Here is a 27,602-nt window from a genome sequence, read left to right as displayed (position 1 = left end):
AAAGATTACTTAAGCAAGATAGCATTGATTGATATTTTTCTCACACTTATTCCTATTAATGGGGCTAAAAGACATTAGTAATTAATAACCTCAAGATTGATAATTCTCATTTTAATCATTGATGTTGGTCATCACACATACTGGGAGCATCAAAGAAACGTGGCAAACATTTACTTTGAGTTTTAATGATGGGCTGTTTGCAAGGTTTTACAAGGCAAATGCTTGGGGGCTATTTATCTCTTCTCAGGTAAGGCCCCAGCTGCTGCATGAATACTAACACGAATTCTCAAAATGAACCGGTGGACTTTCCACAGGTGCGGTTACCTAAAGAAGAAATATGACACATACTCATTTTCTTTGAAATAAAAAGACAACATTTTTAAAACCAAGAAGCCTTACACTACCTAATCACTTATCACTGTCCAATTAAAATGCAATTCAGAAAACATTTTGAATAAATTAAAATACCTAAGTGCAAACAGACACCTCTTGAAACCTGGGATCCTACACGTATATTGTCCCACCCACTCTCATCCAAGATTCTTACTATATCAGTCTAGGGCTTTATGCTGGTGAGCGTGTGCTTACATATTCTTCCAGGAGATTTCAATAGTGATGCATCTCATCACCACAACCAAATGAAAACTACTCTTTCAATGCTTCAGTAAAGGGTAATTGAAAAGAAATCAAAAGGCCTCAGTGTATGATCATGGTGCAGTTCACACACTTACCATCTATACTGATTTTTGTTTAGCCTTCTACAACCAGAAGCTCTCTTTCCAGGGGCAACCTCTTCCTCCCACTTTGTATGCCCTGAATCCTATTATTTCTTTATTCCTCTCCTCTTGGCCACAGGAGTGGTCACATGACCCAGCCCTGTCCAAGCGTTTATCCTATTCCTCTGGCCAAAGTGACTCAAAATGGGGCAGAGAAAGTACTCTCCAGGATTTTCTGCCCCATCCGCTAAGACGGGCAAGTGTTCCTTTTTCCACTGCGGATGTTAAGCTGGTAGAATGTGTCCAACCTGCTATGTGATTGCTTAAATTCTTTGGCTTATTTTCTTCACCTATAGAATTGAAACAATGGCATCCACCATGTCTGTACACAAAAGCATTGAGACATAACATTTAAGCTCACATACATCCCTCCAAAATAAATATTTAATTCAGACAGTAAGTCATCCGAACTAATTATTTAGTATTATATAAAAATGTCTTAATTTCTTAATCCTTAAGGAGTTATTCCATTGTCATGTAAATAGTGCTCATCAGCAAACAAAGCAAAAACCTCAATCTATTTATAAACCAATAATTAATAACAATGAATAATTCATTCTTCAGCCACTGAATAGTTTAATCACGTTATTAGTTATATCTTAATAGCCCTTTCGTCCAATATTAAAATTATATTTTAAAACTTCTAATTTCCTGGTACAATGTGTATCAGTCACTCTCAAATTTATCAATCACCTGGTAATCATATAAAATGCAGATTAGGATTCAACAGGTCAGGGTGGGGCCTGAGATATGGTGTCTCTTTTTTTTCTGGCTTTATTGAGCTATAATTCATATATAACATTGTGTAACTTTAAGGTGAACAATGTAATATGATACACGTATATACTGTGGAATGATTACCACGACAGGGTTAGTTAACATCTTCACCACTTCACATAATTACCTTTGTGTGTAATTGTGTGTATGTGTGTGCATGTGTGTGGTGGTTAGAACACCCAGGGCACCTGGGTGGCTCAGTCAGTTAAGCTTCCAGCTTCGGCTCAGGTCATGATCTCGCAGTCCACGAGTTCAAACTCCTGCATCGGGCTCCCTGCTGTCAGTGTGGAGCCTGCTTCAAATCCTCAGTCCCCCTCTCTCTCTGCCCCTTCTCCACATGTGCTCTCTTTTTCCCTCTCTCAAAAAATAAATAGACATTAAAAAAATAAGATTTACTCTTTTCAAGGGAGGCAACCCATAAAAGACTCTTAAATACAGAGAACAAACTGAGGGTTGCTGGAGGGGAGGCGGCAGGGGGGATGGGCTAGATGGGCGATGGCCATCAAGGAGGGTATTTGTTGGGATGAACACTGGGTGTTACATGTAAGTGATGAATCACTAAGTTGTAGTCCTGAAACTGATACTACATATATGTTAACTAACTTGAATTTAAATAAATTAAATTAATTAAATAAATAAATAATTGATTTACTCTCTTAACACTTTTTTTGTTAATATACAGTGTAATATTAGTTTCAGGTGTATAATATAGTGATTCACCACGTCCATGCAACACCTGGTGCTCATCACAAGTGCCCTCCTTAACCCACATCACTGATTTCACCCATCCCCCCACCCACTTCCCCTCTGATAACCATCAGTTTGTTCCCTCTAGTTAAGAGTCTGTTTCTTAGTTTGCACCCCCCTCTCTTTTCTTCCCCTTTGCTCATTTGTTTCGTTTCTTAAATTCCACATCTGAGTGAAATCAGATGGTATTTGTCTTGTCATTAGTTTTGAGCAATTTGATTATGATGTGCTTTGATGTGGTTTTCTTTGTTTCTTCTGCTTGGGGTTTTTGAGATTCTTGGATCTGTGCTTCTATAATTTTCATCAAATATGGAAAATTTTCATCCACAGTTTATTCAAATGATTTTTTTTCTGATTTTTTTCTGTTTTCTTTTTTTTTAATTTAAATCCAAGTTAGTTAACAATACTTTTTGAGTATATAATAGCATTTTTAACTGTTATCACCATGCAGTACATTAGATTCCCAGAACTTATTCATCTTCTAATTGGAAGTCTGTGCCCTTTGATCAACATCTCCCCATTACCCCTACCCCCCAGCCCCAGCAATCAGTGTTCCGCTCTCTCTCCCCTTCTATGAATTTGACATTTTTAGGTTCTACATGAAAGCGAGATCACACAGTACTTGTCCTTCTCTGTCTGACTTATTTCATATATGCATATAACACAACTTCTTTATCCATTCACCCATTGATAGACACGTAGGTCGTTTCCGTGTCTTGGCTATTGTGAGTGACGCTGCAGTGACTATGGGGTTGCAGACATCTCTTCAAGATAGTGATTTCATTTCCTTCAGGTATATTCTCAGATGTGCAATTGCTAGATCATGTGGTGGGCCTCTTTTTACATTTTTGAGGAACCTCCATACTAATTTCCATAGTAGCTATAGCAATTTACGCTCTCATCAACAGTGCACAAGGGCTCCCTATTCTCCACATTCTCCCCCAGTTCTTGTTATCTCTTGTCTTTTTGATAATAGATATCCAAACAGGTAGGAGGGGATGTCTCAGTTTGATTTGCACTTCCCTCATGATTAGTGATGTCAAGCACCTTTTCATGTACCCGTTGGTGATTTTCATGCCTCCTTTGGAAAAAATGTCTATTCAGGCCCTCTGCCCATTTTTCAATCAGATTATTTTGGGTTTTTGCTATTGAGTTGTATAAGCTCATTATATATTTTGTACATTAACTTCTCATCAGATAGGTGGTTTACAAGTATTTCCAACAAACTCTAGATGACAGGTGTATATCTGGGCTGCAGACCAGCTTCGAGCATCAAGGAGCTAGAACAAAACCCTCAGATCAATATAAATACAAATTAAATTAGTTTAGTTGGGAGTTGAAGATTGAAGACATAGCCTTATTTTTCTTATTAAAAAAAAATGTGATTATGACAAATGGTTCTCTGGGCTTTTGTCTCCTCATCTTAGATGAAAATATTGAAATTTGTTAGACAAAAAAACATAAGCATACAGTGGGTACTTAAGAAATTATTGATTGACTGACATTGGAAAATACCATAGAATCACATCTTGGGATTTTTAAGGACTTACTATTCTAAGTGAAAAGGCTGGGCATTTTTTATTAGGTAATTATTGTAGAGCTTCCAGATTTATATTCAGTCTTCATTTTCACATAATAGTCAATTTGACAAATATATATATATATAAGATCCTGTCATTTTCAATGAAGAATTGAGCCTATAATTAAATGTTGTTCACAGTTCAGTGACCTAGGGTTCATACTGAAAAGACAAGTTAAAATGGTAGGTAAACAATGAAACACATTTCTGACCAAGCGACTTCATGAAAATATACACTGGAATATGATTGTCAGTTAAGGTGGCTTCTTAAAGGCAGCCTGCATTAGAATAGGGTGTGCATTTCCTTCCCATGCCTTGCAGTGCTGGTGCAGAATAGTAAACATATCATTTTAATATAAAATAGACATCCTGGTTCAAAAGTTGCAGCATAGAGTTGACTCTTTAAGCCAGAAGACGTTGAAATATACTGAGAGGCAACATTTCACCAAGAAATGCACAAAGTTCATCAAATTTCAGTCATGAAATTTCAGCTAAGAATATTCCTTCTTAGCATAAAAGATTTTGACATTCTCTGTTTAACAGATTTTAAAGTGAGAGTAATTTAGTGTATCTCAGATAATATTAGAGTAATCGACGGATCGGGTTTCCTTGTTCCAAGGTAGAATACCAAGTATTCAGTTGAGTTGTTGATGATGGATTGATTTGACCCAGACTTAAGGATATCCCTAAAAAAGCAAAATAATAAGATCAACGTTTCCCAGGGTGGTTTCTTTTTTGTTGTTTTTTGTTGTTGGTTTTTTTTTGGTCATTCCTTGATCAACTAAGTCGATTTTGGCTTTTAGTTACTAATCAATATTCCACTAATGCCTGTTATAACAATTCAAAAAGACTTAACAGAACCTCATAAGAGTCAATTTGGTTAATTCCCACCCCCCCCCCACATAGGTAAATGTGACAAATGTATTTTTATTTAGTGACACCTGAGGTGGGTTAGGATTTTTTAAGTTTATGGGCAGGCTTTTTTAAGAGACCTGAGTGAGAATTTCAAGCTAACGGCAACATTTCCACGAAGTATATCTCTAAACAAAAGAAAAATCTGACAGTTGTTTTGAAATCAGCATACCATGTTAAGTTTAACACACATTCCAGCACAAAGCTGGTCATTCCATGACCAGTCTAGAAAGAATTACCCACATGGTATAGATGAACATTTGTCCATTCAGCTTCAAGATAGCTCTTAACATCTGTAGAAATCATTTTTTTTTTCACTGAAAAAAAAAAACCCATCAGGTGTTACATGGCACAATTATTTGTGACATTGTCGGGGATCCTTTTATTTTTGCTATATATTGCCTCATAATTGCAATTTTGAAAGTGGATTACTGAGTTGAAAGGGCAGAAAAGTTGAAGGAGTGAGTTTATGAGTTGAGCTCTGTGTGGAAACCTCCCTTGGGTAGCTCAGCATCCAGCAGTATATAGCATACATAGATTAATGATTTGAGTTAGAATAATATGACTTGTTATTTAAGTACAAGGATAAATAATGAACACTACCACGTTTCCCAATCCATAAAAAACCTAACCCTTTAAATTTTTTAAAGTAGCTATATAGCAGATAAAAACTTTTTTTTTTTTCTGTTCTTTTCTCAATCCTTTTACTGTTACGTTGTTGTCTAAAGGTTGGAAGTAGATTTCTGAATCTTTTGGAAGTTTCTTGGTTGAGGTTATCCCATGTAGAGTTTCATTATCTTGGCAGGAAAACAAACATAAGGCAGATAACATTTGAGGCATTTAGCACTACACCTGGCACATAGCATCCATTTAGCATTTGTAAAATTATGTATGGTATGCTACATAATTTCTTCATTTGATATTATACTAATCAGAGACATTTTTCATGTAAAATAAAATGTTTTTAATCACCAACACAGAAAAATGGGTCTTTAGGCCAAACTTCATGGTGATTGCAAAATATTTAGATTATTTAAAATACTGATGAAGAAGCTCAATCTTTTCCCCTTTTAGCAGATGTGAGATTTTCAAGATAGCTCTAGTGGTAAGAACTGGGGGCCTACTTCAACGCACATGTGCTGAAATGTTCTGTTTCCCAGCTTTATAATTAGAGATTATTTCACAGTGATTTTCAGCATAGATAAAATTTAGCTCACTTAAGATATGACAGCCATCATCTCTTATTTTCATTAAACATGCTCTAGAGCGGGTGGTTATAGAAATAAGATAGGAATTAGCATCTGAAAGTTTAAAGATGATTGCAAAATCTCTTCCTTAGAAAATTATGGGTTTCCCTTGGCTTAGCTTTCCTAAAATAAATCACAATTGCTCCAAGTGGCAGCCTCTGCTGCCTGATGTATCACATTTGAGCGTTCATCTACATCCACAAAATAGAAGTCTGACTTCAGTTGTTCCAAAATATAAGCTGTGTCTCGCTCTTGAGATGTAGGGACAATTGGCTGAGTGTGTCACCAAAGCCCATATGCCCCTGCATAATTTGCCCACTTTTCCTCTTCGAATGTGTCTTGGCATAAATGCATCTGCTCCACCATACATGCTCTTCAATGACATGCAATTTTCCTATGCCTGGGAGCAAACCTTTAAAGTGAAATTAAAAAAAAATAATAATTAAGAAACTATTTCTAGTTCTGTTTAAAAAACGAATAAAACTTTGTCTATGGAGGGCCATCAAACAAATCAACTTAGCTCTTCCACTGATGATCATTTCCTGTGGTGTCCATTTATCAAGGGAAAGAGTTCATGTTGGCTGGCTTCCACATTCAATGGTGGTTCTGTCAGCATTCAGGGACTATGAGAGTTGTTGCTCTATTTTTTTGGAACCAAACTCCGATGCTCTGGGAAAGACAGTCTGTGAAGTGCTTAGGATAGGAAAATTTTCTAAGTCCTCTGTCTCCCACTTTCTACGTGAATTATTTTCATCTCTTCATTGCTGTGATATTCAAGGACATTGTTATTAGGAAGACGTTGCTGATGGGAGTGATCCTCAAAGGGACCTTAAGACAAAAACGACCTTGGATATTTCATCTGAGTGTCCCAGGTCCTTCAAATGCTTCTGAAAAAAGCCTAAGGAGGAGTCATAGAAATAAGTGCATACATCTCACTGTTCTTCTTCTTCACTAATTTCAGAATACAGGGCCACCAATTTATCCACTAATGTTTCTTTCTCACTACAGAAAACATAGGATTTAGTAAGCACTTATTACTTGGTATTGGACCAATCAGTATGGAGGTCTTGTGGACTTAGGGCTTATTTGACACAGGTAAGACGAGAGTGTAAAGGGCAGAGAAAAACACATAAAGCAAGTGTGCAAAAGCAGACAGAAGACCATTTGGCTGCCGCAAATGAAAGATGTGACCTGGGTTCTTGACTTTATAGTTTCTACTGTGGTAGTGAGTGAGACTTTCTGTATTTCCTATGTAGATAGTCTGTGAGATACCACGGCTTTCTTCCAATAGATTCTCCAAAGCATTCAATCAACAAATATATATTGAGTTTGTACTATGTGCCCAGCATTGTAGAAAGTTCTAATTAAACAACAGAGTATGAGATAGACATGGAAACTATCTTCAGAGATTGTATGGTTTGACAGGAAAATGAAACACTGAATAGATAATTCCACCAAAAAACATATTGTGAGAGGGGAAATACAATCTGATATGAAAGCATGTAGTTTGGGTAGCATGAGTCATTATGCAGCATTAGTCTACCAGTCATTAGTCTGGTAGAGAGGGAGACTGACACTGGTTAAACAGGGCCTCTTTGAGGAAGTAGCATGTCAAAAGAGACCTGAAGGATTATGGACAATTGACTAGGGAAAAGTGAAAACATTCCAAGCAAAAGAAAAAGGTAAGAGCTCTGTGAAGCCTCAGGATAGATAATTGGTATTCTGGGAAATGCCAGTATGAAGAAATCCAATACAGCCCCCAAAAATTGAAGAGGTAAGTAAAGGTTAAAACTTAGGAATGCTTTTATAATTAGTGTAGATTTATAATATATTTTAAAGTCAGAAAATTTAATGCCTCTAGCTTTGTTCTTCTTTCTCAAGATTGTTTGGGCTATTTGAGGTCTTTTGTAATTCCAATGAATTTTAGGATTATAAAATTTTTATGTTAAAAAATGCCTTTGTATTTTGATGGGCATAGCATTAAATCTTTGTATCTCTTTAGCTAATTAAAACAAAGTGGTATTAACATAAAGACAGACATATAAACAATGGAACAGAATAGAGAGCCCAGAAATAGATTCACATGTATACACTCAATTGATCTTCAACAAAAGTGCCAAGAATATAAAATGGGGAGAGGATAGTCTCTTCAATAACGGGTGTTGAGAAAACTGGATATCCACATACAAAAGAATTTAAATTGGACTCATACTATACAAAAAATCAATTCAATATACATTAAAAACTTAAAGATAAGACCTGAAAATATAAAACTTCTAGAAGGAAACATATGAGAAAATCTTTTTTTTTTTTTTATGTTTATTTATTTTTGAGAAAGAGAGAGACAGAACATGAGCAGGGGAGTGGCAGAGAGAGAGGGAGACACAGAATCCAAATCAGGCTTCGGGCTCTAAGCCGTCAGCACAGAGCCCGACACAGGGCTCAAACTCACAGACCATGAGGTCATGACCTGAGCTGAAGTTGGATGCCTAACTGACTGAGCCACCCAGGTGCCCCAATAAAATTCTTGACAGGAATGTTTGCAATGATTTCTTAGATATGACACCAAAAGAAAAACCAACAAAAGCAAAAATAAACAGGTGAGACTCTATCAAACTAAAACTCTTCTGCACAGCAAAGAAAACAATCACCAGAATGAGAATGCAGCCTATGGAATGGGAGAAAATATTTGCAAGGAGTTAATATTCAAAGTATATAAGGAACTCCTACAACTCAATAGCAAAAACTAAAAAAACCAACAACCGTAAGAAACATGTGACTCAACTTAAAAATGGGCAAAGGGCTTGAACAGACATTTCTCCAAGGACACAAATGGCCAACAGATACATGGAAAGCTGCTAAACATCTCTAATCATGAGGAAAATGAAAATCGGAACTACAATGAGATATCACCTCACACCAGGTTATTCTCAAAAAAAAAAAACAAAACCAAAAAAAAAAAAAATGTAAACAGGTTGTGGAAAAATGGGAATCCTTGTACACTACCAAAGAGAATGAAAATGGTGCAGCCAAGATGTAAAACAGTATGGAGTTTCCTCGAGAAATTAAAAGTAGATCTACCATATGATCCACTAACCTACTTCTGGGTATTTATCCAAAGGAAATAAAAATCACTATCTCTAGGTGATATCTGTATTCCCATGTTCATTGCAGCATTATTCACAATAGCCAAAATACGGAAACAACCTAAATGTCCATCAACAGATGAATAGATAAAGAAAATGTGATATTATTCAACCTTAAAAGAAAGGAATAAATCCCATCATATGGGACTACGTGGATAAACGTGAAGGACATTATGCTAAGTAAAATACCAGTTGCTGAAGGATAACCACTGCATAACTCCACATATGTAAGGTACCTAAAACAGTCAAACTAACAAAAGCAGAGACTAGAATGGTGGTTGTCAGAGGCTAGCAGGGGAGCTGTTGTTCAACGGATGTAAAGTTCCAGTCATGCAAGGTGAAGAAGTTCTAGAGATCTACTGTACAACATAGTGCCTATATTGCGCACTCTTAAAAAAATTTAGTAAATCTCATGTTAAGTGTTCTTATCACAAAAGAAGAAAAAAGGGGGAGGCATAAGGAACTTTTGGAACTGATAGATAGGTTTATTATCTTGATTATGGTAATGGTTTCACAGGTATGCCTGTCGTACTCATCAAATTGTATATATTACATATGTGCAGTCTTTTGTATATAAATTATGCCTCAATAAAGCTGTTGAAAAAGCACTTGAGAATGCTTTTAAGAACTCTGAATTTTATTCTAAAGTCATGGAAAAGCAAAATAAAGTTTTTTAAGAAGTTATGATAACATAATCAGATTTGCATCTTTCACCATTTCGGGCTGTTGCATTAAATAAGGAGGGAAATGATATTAACTGGGACTAAAGTCATGGTTCTCAACTGGAAGCATTATTGCTTCCCAGTGAACATTTTATAATGCATGGAGACATTTCTTATCATCAGGACCTGGGGGAAGGAGGAAGAGTTGCTATTGGCATCTAGTTGGTAGAGGACAGGGATGCTGTTAAACATCCTACAATGCACAAGATGATCTAACACAACAAAGAATGATCTGGTCCAAGATGACAATGGTGTTGAGGTTGAGAAACCCTGGAGTAGGCTAAAGGCAATGGAAATGAAGAGAAGTTATGTATTAGATACTTAAGAGGTAAAATTAATACAATTTAGTGATGAGACAGAGGGGTCAGGCATAAAGAGCAAAAAAAGTTTAACCCTCTGGTCAACCACATCATATGCTGCTTTGACTTCAAGTAGATCAACAATCAACTTTTTTTCCAGATAAGTTGGGAGATGAGAAAGCCACCGGTGACTTGGGAAACTCTGGTTTGGTAAAGCAGTGGGGAGAGTTCAGAGTGGGTTGGGGAGTGAAGAGAAGAAATACAACCTTTTAACAATTCTTTTGAAAAGCTTGACTGCAAAGAGCAAGAGAAAAGAGCCATAGCTAAAACAATATACGGTTGATTTATTATTATTACCCATTACTGCTTAAGAAGGGAGAGATTTGGTATGTTTAAATATTAATATCAGGGTTAAATGTCAGTAGAAGAATACTAAAGATACAGGATACAAAGAGAATAATTGTTGGGGCAAGACCTCCAAGAAGGAAGAAAGGGAGCATGACAAATAAATATGATGACTGATGGAGCCCACATAACAAACAACAGCTTACTGATGTAGTCATTTTCTTTCCATAGGTGGAGATAGTTGATGCAAACTACGGAGTGAAATCCCTAGGAAACTGAAGCAAGGGCATTGCCAAAGGAGTTCTTGTTTGTTTGCTTTTCTCACTTTGGTGGTATTTTGAATATTAAGGGAAAATAAAAGTCTCCTTTTAGGACTCTCTTCACAGGCAATGTTTATTTAAATTCACTTTATGAGCTGAAGGGATAATAATGTGTTCTAAATCAGTATCTTGTCTGTGGCCGTCAGAAAGAGAAATGACTCCTGCTCATAATTGCTAATATATTCCCAAATGTATTTGGACATGAAGAGAAGCATCACTTTGAAACTTTTCTTAGTGTACCAAAGGGCTTTACAAGGTATATGAGAAAGAGTTAGTGGAGAGGATCGAGAAATCATGGATAAATACCTTCACAGTCCCTTGTAACCTGTAGATTAGCTGTCGGGGAGGGAGAAGGTAGGGTAAAGGACAGGAAGTATGCCACCGACCAGCTACGTGATCCTGAGCAAGTTGTATAATACCTCTTTGTCTCAATTTCCTCATCTGAATAAGGGGAATTATAATACCACTTTCATATGGGTTACTTGGAGGATTAAATGAGATAATGCCTGTAATAATCGTCAAGAAATATTATCATCATTAGAGTGGACAATTTGCCCTTGCCAGTTCAGTGATGTAACCATTGGGTCAGTTTTATATTCACAACGGCATGGAGCTTTACTTCATTCTCTTAAACATCTAACGTTAATTCAAAATCCTGACAATGGGCTTTGATACCTAGAATAACTGAGCAATAGAGCATTCTCACTTTTGCTCCACAGGGCATTGTCTATCTAAAAGCATCTGCTTAAATCCTAAAGATGAGAGAGAAATCATGCAGAAAGAGATAGAAACTGCCTTTGCCTGTTTGGAGGCCTTCCACTGACTGCCCTGATGCTCTGACCTCTCATTTATTATCTCTCTTTCAAGAAGACAGCATGGAGAGGGAAAAACAAAATGCTCTCGATGAAAATATCTGACAAAATGAAAACCTTAGCTTGGAAGTCATCGTCATACACTGAATAGCCACTGTCTTTTGATTACTCAGCTTGGCATTTTATGCCTTTGGGGGGAAAAATGGAGAAAAAGGCTCAGAAGCAGTAATGACAGAATTGGGGTGATCTCTGTTCAGAAGGACACGGACAGGGCAAATGCCATGATCCTTCATTGCTCCAGAACCAAAAACTAATGAGTCTGATTCACCTCTTTGCCTCAAACATGCCTTGGCTGAAGGTTAATCACATTAATTCCTGTGAGTCAACATTCTGCCATGTCATAGGGAAAAAAAAAAACAAAAACAAAAACCTGTCAACCATTCCAATAGTTAAAGCCCCATGTGATGATTTTCAAACTTTCCTGAACCATAAGAATTCTGCCATCTTGGGGCGCCTGGGTGGCGCAGTCGGTTAAGCGTCCGACTTCAGCCAGGTCACGATCTCGCGGTCTGTGAGTTCGAGCCCCGCGTCGGGCTCTGGGCTGATGGCTCGGAGCCTGGAGCCTGTTTCCGATTCTGTGTCTCCCTCTCTCTCTACCCCTCCCCCGTTCATGCTCTGTCTCTCTCTGTCCCAAAAATAAATAAAAAACGTTGAAAAAAAAAAAAAAAAAAGAATTCTGCCATCTTTATATGTCCTTTAGGTTAACTCTTTTCTATCAACAAATATTTGGCTGCTGAGAGTCTAGAAACTAGTGTTTTTGCAAATCATGGGTTTTTAAATTGAGGGGCACGAGCATTGTAAAAGGAAAGAGGAGAGCCAGAGGGGAGAAAGACTGGAAAAAAGGGATATCAGAATTGTGAATGGATGCTTTTGCAGACCAGTCATATCAAGTCTAGAATAAAATAAAGCCCACATCTTCCTCCCTGTTTTCCTCTCAAACTAGCCTTTTACCTAAAAAACATCAGGGCTTACAGGTGATGAGCTCATCTTTAGACCAAAACCATAAAAACCAAATGGGTGTTTATGGGAGTTAGCATCGCAAGCCATCACAATACTTAATTACTACAATGCTGACCTAGACCAGTGCTTTCTCAAATTGCGGTGTGCATACAAATTCCCTGAAGTTCTTATCAAAATGCAGATTCTGATTCAGTCACTTTGGAATGGGGCACAAGATTCTGTATCTCTAACAACGAATTCTATTGCATTCTATTGACTTTGAATGCCTACAAATTGCATTGATAGGTTCAAAATAAAATCACTTCTAATGATCCATTTCATTATTGCTTAACCTATGCCAGATTTTTGTGATTCAGAATCCATTCCACTATTTCAGGGCATCAGAATCATCCTAAAAGTAAGTTTTTCACAGTGTATTGATGACCAGCTTATGTCCAACCAACCATGAAGATTATTCAGCGCTCTCCAATAACCCAAGTCTTAATTATGAAAGGTTTGTTGAAATGGGTCATTATGATGTATACAGAATTTTTTTTTTAATTGGACTCTTGATTTTTTTTTTCTCAGATGTGAATCTTAAGTTCTTAAATTATACAATAAAATTTAAGGTGTAAATTTAGGGTCTATTCACGTGAGTATAACATTAACATTTTTTAGTATGGAGTGACATAAGTGACGTAAAAGAAATCTGAAAGTAATCAATGATGTGCCCTTGTGACCAAAGTGGAATAAATGGGTAGGCTAGAGCAAAGGCATTTAAGTATCTTATGCACTGCTTTTAGACAAAATCTCTGGCACCAACAGCATTAATAGTATATAAACAGCAAAGTCCTAGTTTAAAATACCTAGCACACATCAGAGAGGCTAACAGATACTGAAGTTGCTGTAACAGTGTGTTGAATTTAACTGAATTGCAAGGCTATGATCTATTCACCAAAGTCTTTGCCAGAAAAGACCAGTGAGAGGAAAAATACTACCATAGTAGAAAGACTTTTGAATGAGAGGGATGTATTCCCAAAAGCCTCTTTCCTTATAGAATATTGCAGCCACCCTCACTCTCCATTGTCTTTTTGTCACTCTGCCACACCCAGTTAAGTCCTAACCTTAGGTAAACCGGACTGTCTGTCTTCCCAGTACCTGCATTCAAATAGCTGAAATGTTCTGGAACAAATCACATCACCAGGTTGATTGATGGCACTTTCAATTTGTAATTCCCAGTCTCAATGTAGCTCTCAACATCCCTTATGATCTTATCACATTATTCCAATCAGTTTCTGCAGATTCTTTTTGCCCTTCACACTCCTTAGATGACCAACCCCTCCCGTATCCCCTTCACCATCTCTGGATGGCCTTAACAAAACATGGCTTGTTGTTCGGCCAGCTGTCTAAAAGCGAACTGTCCAGGCTTTTATTCAATTTATCTAAATGCAACTTATCTAAATTTATCTTCCGGCAATTTATCTAAATGCAACTTTAGATATTAACTCCTTATCTGATGCATCATTTGCAAATACCTTCTCCCATTCAGTAGGCTGTCTTCTTGTTTTGCTGATGGTTTCCTTTGCTGTGCAAAAAGCTTTTCATCTTAGGGTAGTCTCAATAGCTTAATTTTATATGTTAATTACACTTGAGCAAATAAATAAATAAATAAATAAATGTTAAAAATTAATGTAACTTTAGGCATATATGTCCTAACAGTTCTGGGCTTCAGGTTTGTAGTAGTAAAATAGAGATAGTAATAGTTCCTCCCTCATAAGTAGTAAGTGAGTCAGTACATGTAAATGTTTTACACAGTATCGGCTGTCAATAAACCATCAGTAAAAGTTTTCCTATGATTCTAATTATATTTTCACAGGAAAGATGAAGCCACTGGATAGAAATTCCCTTAACTTCCCAACCTCATATCAACAAATCCATCTGCACTTTCATGGCCTCATCTAAACCGGATGTCTTCCAAAAGGCCCCACCTTCTGATGCCCTCGCATTGGGGTTAGGATTTCAACATAGGTATTTGGGGGAGAACATAAGAATTTAGTCTGTAACAGTAACCTACAACTAAATGACTCCTATTCCCTCCACCAAAAGCCCTCTAGGTAAAAGTTACAATAATTCCTATATTCCTAACTTCTTTTTTTTAATGTTTATTTATGTTTGAGAGAGAGAGAGAGAGAGAGAACGGAGGAGGGTCAGAGAGAGGGGAGGACAGAGGACCTGAAGCAGGCTCTGTGCTGACAGCAGCACAGAATAGTGAGATCATGACGCTCAGCCGACTGAGCCACCCAGGTGCCCCTGTGTTCCTAATTTCAATGATCATTTCGCTTGCGATCTGCTCGGCATTCAAACATTGACTACCTTTCTCTTTGACTTCCATGACGTTATACCCTCCTGATTTTGTTCCTCTTATACCGTAGCTCACGCCAGAAATGTCACAATATCCAATCACCAAGTCTGATGATTCTCCGCCCTAAATATTTTTAAATGCATCCACTTTTGCTCGTGGTTATTGAATAGACAAAATAATATTCCTCTACCTAACCATCTGAACTATCCTTTTTATTCTCCACATAGCATCTTAAAAACCGTATAGCTCTCCTTAAAGTCTTTCAATCACTATTCATTGTTTTTAGGTTGAAAAGAATACTTATTACATTTATTTTAACTGTATCATAAAAAAAACTCAAATATACTTCAAGGTAGGGAAAATACTATGATACATTCCCATATATCCATCACCTAGCCTTAATAATTGCAATTTTATCATATTTCCTTCCTCTATTTTCTCATTCATTCAGTTGTTTTTTGATTGTGGTAAAAGACACATAACATGAAATTTACCATTTTAACTATTTTTAAGTGTACAATTCTATGGCATTGAGTACCATCAGCACTACCCGTCTCCTAAAGATTATATTTTTACTACACAACAAGGTTGACAAGCATGAACTGCTCTCCATCCTAGGTTACTAGAGCCAAGTCACTTTGGCCTTTATATAGTTTCTTGTAAGTGCCAAACTTGTTCCTTACTCAACACCTTCACACATGCTTTTCACCTTGCTTAAAATGCTTTTTCCCACCCATGTTGCTGGCCAAATCCTACTCACTATTGAATATTCAGTTTTTTTTTTTTTTAATTTTTTTTTCAACGTTTTTTATTTATTTTTGGGACAGAGAGAGACAGAGCATGAACGGGGGAGGGTCAGAGAGAGAGGGAGACACAGAATCGGAAACAGGCTCCAGGCTCCGAGCCATTAGCCCAGAGCCTGACGCGGGGCTCGAACTCACGGACCGCGAGGTCGTGACCTGGCTGAAGTCGGACGCTTAACCGACTGCGCCACCCAGGCGCCCCCAGTTTATTTTTTTTTTAATGTTTATTTATTTTTGAGAGAGAGGGACACAGAGTGTGAGTGGGGGAGGGGCAGAGGGGGGGGGGGCGGACACAGAATCTGAAGCAGACTCCAGGCTCTGAGCTGTCAGCACAGAGCCTGATGTGAAGCTCGAACTCGCAAACCATGAGATCATAACCTGAACCGAACTCGGATGCTCACCCGACTGAGCCACCCAGGAGCCCCTGGAATATGCAGTTTAAACATTAGCTCTTTCTATGAAAATGCACACTAGGCAAGGTCTCCAGCCACATGATCTTGCTATACTCCCTTACTTCTATAGATGGAGGTAATACAACATAGGTCAAGCTCTAGAGCCAGACTGCCTCAGTTTTAATCTTGGCTCTGTATGACCTTGGGCAAGTCACTGTGTCTCTGTGTCTCAATTTCTATCTGCAGAATGGAGATAATAGGACCTTGTCTCTAGGTCATTTTGAGAATTATTTAAGTGTTTAGAAAATGGCTTGGACTTAGGGTTGCAAAGGCATTAGCAATTACTACTCTTCTTCAAAATACTTAAGGATTTTGTGAAAGTTTCGTTAAATGTCTGTCTGCCGCTATGAAGTCTCTCTTGGTTACCTCTGTATTTGAGAACCTAGTTCAGTGCCTGTTACATATTCCTCAACCAATACTGGTTGAATATTGGTCTTCTCAAATATTTTTGGCTCAGAATATTGTTGTTAAGATCAAATTAAAGGATTAAGAAAGAAAAGAAAAGAAAAGAAAAGAAAAGAAAAGAAAAAAAAAGAAAAGAAAAGAAAGGAAGAAAGAAAGAAAGAAAGAAAGAACGAAAGAAAGAAACTCATGAAAACTTTCTAAGCTTTAAGCCCCAATGTGCATCACGATGCTGCTATTGGGAAGTTTAGGCATAAACAAATGATAGTAAAGTGTATTTGAGATGTTAAGGATGCACATATTAAATTGCCATGGTTCATAATATATATTAGTGTATCCCAAAATGAGTTCTTTGAAATGCTAGTTTATGAAGTAGTTAAAAGAAAAAATAGGAACTTTTTACCATGATTGATAAATTTGGGAAATACTGCAAATAATTGTCCCCCTCCCCCTTTGTAGTTTCACAATATACATTTCCCTGTGAAGCACTGGAAAATAAAATAATTCAACTTCTTTAACTCAGAATTTCATCAGCTTACTTTTTTTCTGTCATAGAACTTTTTTTTTTTTTCAAGAAAACCTATTAATTAGCCATAGGAACCAAATTTCATTCATAGAATCCAGCTTGATAGAAACTGGGGAAGACGTGATATGATTGTAGCAAGAGCAAGGTGATTGCAGACTCAAGCGATCTAACAATGTTTCAGACACAAGTTGGAATATGAGCCTGGCAATACGGAAAATAGAATTTAGAAAGATAAAGAGAGGATAAAAGCATTTCACAGATAACAAAATGTTAGCCATAGAAATGGAATTAATCTGGTAAATATGGAGCTGAACTATGTCTTGGTATCAAATCTCAACGATCTTGCCAATTTTTCTTTAGGATGTTTAGTAAGAACTGCAGAAGTATCTTTCTTTAAAGTTTCACAGAGAAGTTGAGAATTTAACTAGCATTTGAGGAGGAGTTGGTTGGGTAGGTGGTGTGGAAAAGAGAAGGAAAAATGTAAAGGTTTCCGAGCCTTAGTGGGGGTGAGGGCGGGAGGGGTGGGGGATTGGACAGGCAGATTTGCATTCATTGAGAGTTCTCCACTCAGGCTTTTCTGTATATTTATTGTTAAATTCTAAATTCAGCAATCCTCTAAAGTGGTTATTACTATATCTCTTTTGCAAATAAGTAATCTGGGGTTCACAGAGCTTATGTAATGTGTCCAATAACACACAGCAGAGTTTCAATTGTAATCTAAATTGCACACACTCTTCCCATTATACCACACTGCCTCTTAAATTCAATTGGAAATTAAGCACACACACACTTCTCTCTCTTTTGTTGTTTCCAGTCCTATCACCTCATTACATTCTCAATAAAGTCTCTCTCTCTCTCTCTCTCTCTCTCTCTCTCTCTCTCTCTCTCTCTCTTTCTCTCACACACACACACACACCACTCCCCTCCCATGCCTCATCTCCACACAGACACACAGAAAATGTGCTCTTAATTTATCTGAATGTAATCATGCTGTCCTGTATGGTAGCCACAAGCCACATGCGGCTGTTGAGCACTTGAAAGGTGGCTATAGTCCAAACTGAGATGTGAGTGTAAAATACACATCAGATCTCAAAACCTTAGAACAAAAATAAGGTAATAATAATAATTAATAAATTTTATACAGATTATATTTTTAAGGATAATATTTTGAATATATTGGGTTAAATATATGATTCTTAAAGTTAACTTCACTTGTTCCTCTTTCCTTTCTCGAGAAACTGCTAGAAAATTTTGAATTACATGTACAGGTTATATTTGTGGCTCAAGTTATATTTCCGTTGTACAGTCTGGTATATAATATCAACATTTTTTTTTTGTCCTTTTGAAATTCTCAAGATTCCTCCCACCATTAGGATTAATCCCCTGAAATGCAAGTCCTCGTAAATGTCTGACACATTAAGCCATTATCTTTTCTGAATGAATTTATCGGAAATTAGCCCAGTCATCTGGAAAGGCCCTGAATGAATGGGGCTGAGGCAGGAGGGAAAAAAAAAAAAAGATTCAGATAAAATCAAGCCCAGGTAGAGAAGGTGGGGGAAATGAATGGCCTGCTGCATTTGGTGATACAGGAAGTTGGGCAGGTTACCAGAGAAGAAGGGGCTCAGGAAGTTGGAAAGACACTGCAAAATAAAAGAACTGCCGATGTGACAGTGTACCCAGGATGCGCCCTAAACATCCATCTTCATGAGTTCTCTTTTAAAAACTAAAGTTTGGAGGGGGGCTTGGGTGGCTCAATTGAGCATTCAACTCTTGGCTTCGGCTCAGGTCATGATCCCAGGGTCTTGGGATTGAGCCCTGCGTCCAATTCTCTCTCTCTCCCTTTGTCCCTCTGCCCAACTCTTGCTCTCTCTCTGAAACCTACATTTTGCTCTGTAAAAATTATGATCTTTTTTTAAAAGAAACTTTCTTTTTTAATGTTTATTTATTGATTTTGAGAGAACAACATTCCCAAGCAGGCTCCGCACTGTCAGCACAGAGCCCCGTGCAGGGCTCAAACTCACGAACCATGAGATCATGACCTGAGCTGAAATCGAATGGGATGCTTAACCGTCTCAGCCACCCAGGCACCCCTCTAAAACTTATGATCTTAATGCCAAAGATAGACTCTGATCCCATAATTCCAAGGAAGATCTCAGTGCTGCAATCCAGCCAGGGCTTTCTGATGCCCCTCAGACTCATCAAGTGCCATTGATGTTGTTGGGGTTGGACTGGAAGGAGAGTTGTCATGCTTGTGCCCTTAACAAATTACCGGCCCAGTGAGGCTGGCTCAGAGTCTCAGGGCTTGGAAGAGAAAGGATGAATAACGAACAGCAAATAGTGGGGTTTTATTTACCTCAGTTATTTTGAAGAAAATGATCACTATTTCTGATAATAGAGCCTCCCTTGCCATCAGTTTTCAATTAGTTGTTTCATTACACCTATACATTTATCCCTGATGTGGAAATAGTCTCTGAGGACATATTACAAGCACATACTTATTTAGGCAATTTGAATACTCTTCTGACTGGAGGTGAGAAATCGTGTGTGTGCTTCAATCACAGTTTTAAAATGTTAAAATGTGTAGCAAGTAGTGAAGAAAATGGCACTATTTTGGATTCTTTTGTTTTATGTAACTTAGCATTTAGCTGTCACTGTACATGACCTCTCAAGTCAGGACGACTTAGAAGACAAAATGCGATTTTTAAAAGCAGGTGAGGGTGGAATCTTATCTTTTGAAATACTGTGTTTATATAAGTGACCGTATGTTTTGTATGTTGTAAAAATACAAAACTCCATTAAGTGGTGGGAAAATACTGGGAAAAGGGTCTCAGCCCAGTAATGATTAACTGTGTCACCTTGGATCAATTACTTCATGAAATTTGTTTCTCTCCTCTAAATCGAGGATAATTAAATCTCCCTCTGGAGGTTGGGGTGAAAAAAGCAAATTCAATGGACTATAAGTTACAACTACCACCCTGGAACAGAACAGATGCTAACACCCTCAGTGTACTGCTGCCATTTTTTTTTAAATGTTTATCTATTTATTTTGAGAAAGAGGGAAGAGAAAGAGAGAGAGAGAGAGCAGGGGAGGGACAGAGAGAAAGAGAGAGAGAGAATACCAACCAGCCTCCATGCTGTCAGTGCAGAGCCCGACATGGGGCTCGATCTCACAAATTGTGAGATCATGACCGGAACTGAAATCAAGTCAGATGCTTAACCAACGGAGCCACTCAGGCACTCTGTACTCCTTCCATTTTTAAAGGAAAGGCACTATCTCCTTCACTCAAGGAGCTTCAATCATGAATCAGAACATCTTAGAATGATTCAAACTTTCTTAGTAAATTCCTAAGTCTATTGTCACAGACACAGAGCACCTGTCTCTGGGAGGCCACTCCATCCCTGTTGCCCAGAGGTACTCCTTTCACCTCTCTTGCTTGTGTAGTAAGAAAACAACAATGTTCTCTATCTCAGACGAGTGATCAGTTTGACTCTTACAACATTTCTATCTCTATCCAGTAGCCCTTCCTTAAAAATGCCATCTTCATTTTGCACTGGAATCTTAACTAGAGAGCCTTTCCAAGACCGTAAGATGATGACAGGACTCGAGATTTTATCTCGGCCTCCAACACTGTGGAAACTTTCCAGCTCTCCTAGAAAGTTATAGGACCACTGATTTCTATTCATTCATCGGGAAAAGCTTTCAAACGGGCAGATCCTTCCAAAAATGGATCCAGTAGCCTCAGGGGATAATAAGTTTCCCATCATTGGAAGTGCTCTGGCAGGTGTTAAAAGACAACATGTTTATTCACTGAGTAATTATTTAATGAGTCTCTACCTTATGCCTGTGATGGGGTCCTGTGGGTAGAAAGTGAGTAAGAAAGGTAAGCTCCCTGAGTCAGGGTGCTTTTGACCTAGTAGAGGAGACAAATACAAAGGCAAATAATGTTGTATTTTGCTAAATGTGTCATAGCAATAATTGTTAGGTTTTAGAAACATGGAGGAGGGCAACTAATACCTAATGAAGACTTCCCATAGGAAAGAACATCCAAGTAAGATCTACAGGAAATATGAAGGTAGAAAGAACAGAAGAAAACATGCTTAGACAAAGAAATAGCATTAGAAAATCCCAGAGTGGAGAAAAAAATAAGGCTCCAATAAACAAACTGTAAGTATGAAGAGGACCAAGGAGGTGGGGGGGTGGCTGCGGAGGCACCTGTAAAGATAAACAGGAACCAGAACAAGGACATTTAAAGGGTCATATACACACATGGAAGAGCTTGGGCTTTATTTCCAGGGAAGCCAGGATGCACAGGTGTTTTTCCACAGATCCTGTGCCTGGGGGGTCTGGCTGCAGCCCTGACGTCAGAGGGCTGGAATGGAGACCTACCTGGCTCATGTCCTTATACCTCCAGTCCAGGGGAGGGCTCTCTCTGAGGTGTGGGCATCTCTGACCTGGGAGTGTGAAGGGAAAAAGGAAGTTGTTCCAAACTTTCTGAGTTTTGCTTCTTCCATTATCATTTCTCTTAAAAAGCCAGAGGAAAGGAAATTTTCCAAGGAGCCCTGACAGGACCCATAGGAAAATGAATGACTCATCAACCAGAGATCTATTTAGTGATTATCAATGTGCAAGGAATTCCTTTACAAAGAATCCATTGGCACTCCGATAAATAAATTTTATTTATTTAAATACTGGCAAAAGAAAAATAAGAAAAGAAATAAGAAAAGAAAAATAAAAAAGAACATTTGAAATAAGTACTACAGAAGAAAAAACTCCTATATTATGCACCTTTCCAGGAACAGATACATTCCTCCCCAGCCCCCCATCTTCATAGGCACAAAGACATAAAAAATTTCTAGTGGAAAGAATGACTCAATCTTTTTTCTGTAAATGACTAACTTCTCATTAGTATAAAAATAGCTAACATTAGTTGAACATTTACTTTGAACCAGAAAGACATTAACTGTTTTACACACATTGCTTTATTTAATCCTCCCATGACTGACAGGTAGGTAGGTATCATCTTTATTCCCACTTCATAGATAGTAAAACTGAGGCTAAGAGGTTAAATGACTCACTCACCATCACAGAGCTCACAGTGATGGTACCAGGGATCCAGACTCAGAATCTCAACCACTACACAAGGGTTTCAACAGGCAGAATTCACACCTGCATCAACAACATCTAGGGTACTTGTTAAAAATACAAATTTCTTCAGGTCCACTCCAGGCCTATGGAATCAGAAATTCTCCATAGGGGTCAGGTCTAGGGACCATATTTTAATCAGGTACCCACGGCGATTCTTAGGGACACTGAAGTTTGGAGAAACACTCCACTCTCTATGCCATTCAGAAGGACTTTAATTGATAAAAGTAACTGTCCCAACCTTCCAGGGGGGAAAAATGATCTAAGGGAGGAACATTAGCTTTTGATATCTTTGAGTATGAATGCTCCCAGTAGTAAAACTGTCAGATTGGTAAAGTGAAATCTAGCTACCATCTGCCTCAGGGCTCTTGCTCTAATAAAAGTTGGGGCTGCTCCCCACAGTCGGCACCCTCTGGTACCCCTGCTCTTGAGCCTGGGGCAGCCTTTCCTGACTGCCATAACTGATGGCACTCAGATGAAGTAGAAGGAGAGGCATCCATTGGCCTCCACTCCTAGCTCTGTCCCTTACTAACTGTAAAAACGGAAGAGTTCCTTAAATTCTCTGGACCTGTTTTGTTATCTGTGAAATGGGAATAGTAACTCTTGGGAAACAACTTTGCAACAAAGAGTAGGTTAAATTTTATCCGATACTTTATGTAAGATTTATCTAGTCTAAAGACCTGATGTCTAAGAGGTCCTCAATAAATGGTGGTGGTGATTTCTATAAGTAGCCACTCTGGGATGGTCCTTCGATTTTGTGTCCAATTTCAGGACAATGGGCAAAGAGCCTTGGTCTTTTAATTGGACAGATGTGGGCTACGTCCGGGCTTGGTCAGTCCCTGGGAGACCCTGGGCAAGTTAATTAAACTCTCCAATGTTCATCTTCTCACTCCTTACACAGGAAGAGAGGTCTGCTTCTTAGTTCTTTAAAGAATTAAAAGAAAGTATGCAAAGTTCTCATACAAAGCAAGCCCTCAACATCTATTGTTTTCCCTCCCACTTCATAGCCAATGCACCTTGGTTTCTCAACAACCTCAAAACACGGTTTATTATCATTTTAGTTTTGTGTATTTTATTGAATTGTAATTCCTTTTAAGTCAGCAAGATAGAACTTCCGTAATTTCTCATTAGTTTATTGACTGGGACCCAAACATTATCCGAATATTAGATATGGACCATTTCCTAGCCCTTCCTTATCAGCCCAAAGGATTTGGCCAGACTTTGCTCCCTTAGAGACCATGTAGCTCAAGCTGTGTCTCTTCCAGGCAAGATATTGGCAGCCAACAGAGGGGAAGGGACAGAAAATCCAGGTCAGCTGCAAAGATGATCAAATAGTTGGAAAAAGGATTCGTGAAAAAATTGATTTTAAAAAATAGAAATTGTTTCTTCTGGAGATATTGAGGACAATTCAGTGTGGGTCGTCAGCACACCAATGTTTTATGCTCCAAGGAAAGGTGCTACTTGGTTACCTCCCATTGCCACAAAAGACAAGGGGCTCTGGGCCGAATCACAGCAGGAGAGATTTAGAGTAAATGTGAGAAAGATGATGGCAACAACAAAGCTGACAGTTCCTCTGATTTGTCTTCTATTATCCTTTGTAAACCTCCCAGAATCATGATTCAAACGTCAGGCTTTGGCCGCAGATGATTACTTCTCTAAGCCTCATTCATTCATTCACTCAACACACAACTGGGGAGATAGACAACACTGTATCTGCAGCAAGCACTGTACTAGCCTCATGTTCCCCGACTGTGTGGCATTACAGTCCGGCTGGAGTACATGTTACATACAGGGTCTGTAGAAAGGCATCTCTAGGGTGTGATGATCATTTATTTCCTTGTTCAGGAACTTTGGAAATTCCTACGCCACCCTATCGGTAAAGATACTAAGTTGCAAATTCCTTGGTATGCCATTCAAGTCCTTTCAAGGATCTCACCCTCCTTTCTAGTCTCATCTCTCAAGATTCCTGTAAGATGTCTCAACTACACACAGTTCCCTAAATCTACTTTGGTGAAGACATGCTCTTCTACCTTAGGGGTTTTGCCCTTGCTATTTCTTCTGTTTGGCATGTTCTGCTTCCCACCATCACTGAACCTCTGGAAGTAGAGCGGCCCTTGTAGTAAGTAATTGACACATTGTGAGTTCTGTGTATCAGCACCCCTGATAGACTGGGAGCCTCCAGAAACCAGGAATCATGGAACATCATTATGGTCTACTGGTTAGCTAAGTAACTCACATTATGTCATCAATATGTGGATGATTGGTATAGTAAGGAAGGAAGGGATAGAGAGAGGGAGGTAGAAGGAAGGAAGGAAGGAAGGAAGGAAGGAAGGAAGGAAGGAAGGAAGGAAGGAAGGGAGGGAGGAACTTGATCCATATAATGGGATAATACTTCTGAATCTTAATTATAGTTCTCTCCAAAGGCCTCTTTTCACTTCCTCCACCATCCCTCCACCCCCACCTCTGCCTTGAACTTGTAACCCACTACAGAAACTGAAGCAAAAACAAAATCAGCTTGAGTCAGAACTCAGGCACACATCTACAGAGTGAGTTTTTATGCTAGCAGGTATTAGCTAGATGACCCTGACTGAGAAAGAAGGGGAAAAGAAGGAGTAGCTCTCAGATCAGAGAGGAAGACACAGAATAATCTCAAGGTCAGTAGGACTAAGGTTTAGACCGGGAGGGTGAGGAAAGACCTTCCTTTGAGAGCACCTGGGAGTTACGTCAAGACAGACTTAGTTCTAAGTTGTCATGCTTCCTCCCATCCAAGGAGGACTAATTGCCCGGAGTCTACCTCCTGCCCAGGGAGCATCCCTCTGGAGATAACTGGTCAGGGCACTGGAGATGCTGCCCTAGCTTCTGCCCACCATGACAACCCTGGACTTCTACAACCCAGAGATCCTGTATGAGAGACATGGATGCTTGTGGCCTGAGAGTGGTATGAAACAATCCAACATGGTCCCTCCTGGGTTGAACTCAAGACACAATGAACAGGAACACGATTACTGAGACTGTCTGAAGGGCCACCACGGTCCCCTTCAGTGATTTCCTGCAACAGATTTTATGAAAAGTGGGAGTTCCAACCTATGGCCACCAGCACGGGCATCCAGAAAGTTCATTTGGAACCTGTGTTAGTTTCCTAGGGCTGCTCTAACAAATTAACACAAACTGGGTGGCTTAAAACAACAGTAAGAACTGGTATGAAATCTACTATCGCACCATTCCAGAGGGCAGAAATCTGAAACCAAGGTGCCAGCAGGGCCACGCTCTAGAGGCTCCAGGAAGAATGCTTCCTTGCCTCTTTGAGCATTTTATCGTTGCTGGCAATTTTTAGGGTTTCATGATACAGGCAACATAACTCCCATCTCAGCCTCCCTGTTACATGTGCCTTCCCTCTCCGTGTTGGCCTGTGTCTCCCTACACTAGTGATTGGATTTAGGGTCAATCCTAATCGATTATGACCTCAGCTTAATTTGCATCTTAATTACACGTGCAAAACCCTATATCCAAGGTCACATTCACAGGTACCAGGAGTTCAGACTAGACTACAACTTTGGGGGAACATAATTCAACCTACAACAGAATCTTGTTATTTCTTACCATAGCCTTCAGTGAAGTGGCAAATTAGATGCTATGTGATAACTTGCTCTATACATGTTTTTACTCAACTATTGGAAAATCACATCCAAAAGACGACCCAACTACATTAGAATTTCCTAATTAGTGGGGGCGCCTGGGTGGCTCAGTCAGTTAAGCGGCCGACTTCGGCTCAGGTCACGATCTCGCGGTCCGTGAGTTTGAGCCCCGCGTCGGGCTCTGTGCTGACAGCTCAGAGCCTGGAGCCTGTTTCAGATTCTGTGTCTCCACCTCTCTCTGCCCCTCCCCTGTTCATGCTCTGTCTCTCTCTGTCTCAAAAATAAATAAACGTTAAAAAAAAAAAAAAAAATTAAAAAAAAAAAAGAATTTCCTAATTAGTGTTTTGCAGAATACCATATCTGAAGATGTAATTAACTGTGCCAGGACTCAAGGGTTATGTATCTATTAGGGCCCCAATCAGAAGCAAAACCAAAAAATGATATATATTATATGTTATGTATCATAGACAAAGTATGATATATAGCATATATAATATATATATATATAGTCAAAAATTAAGAGATGGCTAAAGTAAAGTGCAATTAGTAACAGTTTATTGTGCACACACCTAAAAGGCACTTTGCAAACTGGGAGCATTCAAACTAAAACATGGAGTGAGGCTCAAGGGTACATTGTTACAGACCAGCTACTATAGTGAGAAAGTAGTGACTGTTTTTTCTTCCCAGTGATCTGTTGTAATAGTAAATTTTCTTAAATGATAGGGAATCAGTCAGTGGTTATTTCATATCAACCTTGGGAAACAGTTCAAGTTTTCCTCATGATTTCCAGAGGCATAAACAAGAAATGACCCTGGTTGAGTTAGACTTGCAAAATAAGCTAAATTAAGCTTTGTTTGTATGAATAAACTGGTTTTGTCTGCTCAGGGAATTTTCAAGATTAGTCTCCATTTGTTTCTGCTTTTAAAAATATCACATATCATATGGGGCGCCTGGGTGGCTCTGTCCGTTGAGCGACCGACTTCGGCTCAGGTCATGCTCTCACAGCTTGTGAGTTCGAGCCCCACGTCAGCTCAGAGCCTGGAGCCTGCTTCAGATTCTGTGTCTCCCTCTCTCTCTGCCCCTAACCCACTCGCATTCTGTCTCTGTCTCTCTCAAAAATAAATAAACATTTAAAAAAATTTTTTTTAATTTAAAAATATCATATAAATACACAAATTTTATATTATATAATTTGGGAACTTTTAAAGAAATCTCAGTAAAGCCATTGTCTTTCTGTCTGTTGTTGGAGCTTGAAGTCCAATGAAGAAGGAAAGATGAATGTAAAGTGGGGGGGGAATAAAGATACGCTAAAATCCAACGGCACAGCTAGAACCCAGGTCTCACTGCCTCTTACCACACTGGCATGGGCATCCTCCTGTAGGAGAAGCTGGTGCTCTGCACGTGGGAGTTAAACATACGCCTGGCTTCAGGGTTGGAGAAGCTGAGAGAGGATTCTTGGAAAGGTAGAGAAGTTGCCGGGGCAGCTGCTGCCCCACATCAGTAAGGTGGGACAGCAGATAAGCAACCACGTGAGAGCTACAAACCGCTGCGCTCCATTTCCTCCATTTCCGCCTTGTAACTTGCGGCCTGCCCTAACT

General features: G+C 38.8%; 1 long non-coding RNA gene across 1 annotated transcript; it reads right to left on the bottom strand.

The window, feature by feature from the left end:
- On the bottom strand, nucleotides 1–27,602 carry LOC122217181. Its single transcript, XR_006201332.1, has 3 exons — nucleotides 27,359–27,602; nucleotides 21,614–21,678; nucleotides 1–324 (listed from the first exon to the last, which is right to left on the bottom strand). It is a non-coding gene; the product is annotated as an uncharacterized LOC122217181 (long non-coding RNA).

Source organism: Panthera leo, chromosome B1 (genome assembly GCF_018350215.1).
Source record: "Panthera leo isolate Ple1 chromosome B1, P.leo_Ple1_pat1.1, whole genome shotgun sequence".
Taxonomy (NCBI): domain Eukaryota; kingdom Metazoa; phylum Chordata; class Mammalia; order Carnivora; family Felidae; genus Panthera; species Panthera leo.
The sequence above is the reverse complement of the archived record's forward strand: the minus strand, read 5'-3'. Positions and strand labels throughout refer to the sequence as shown.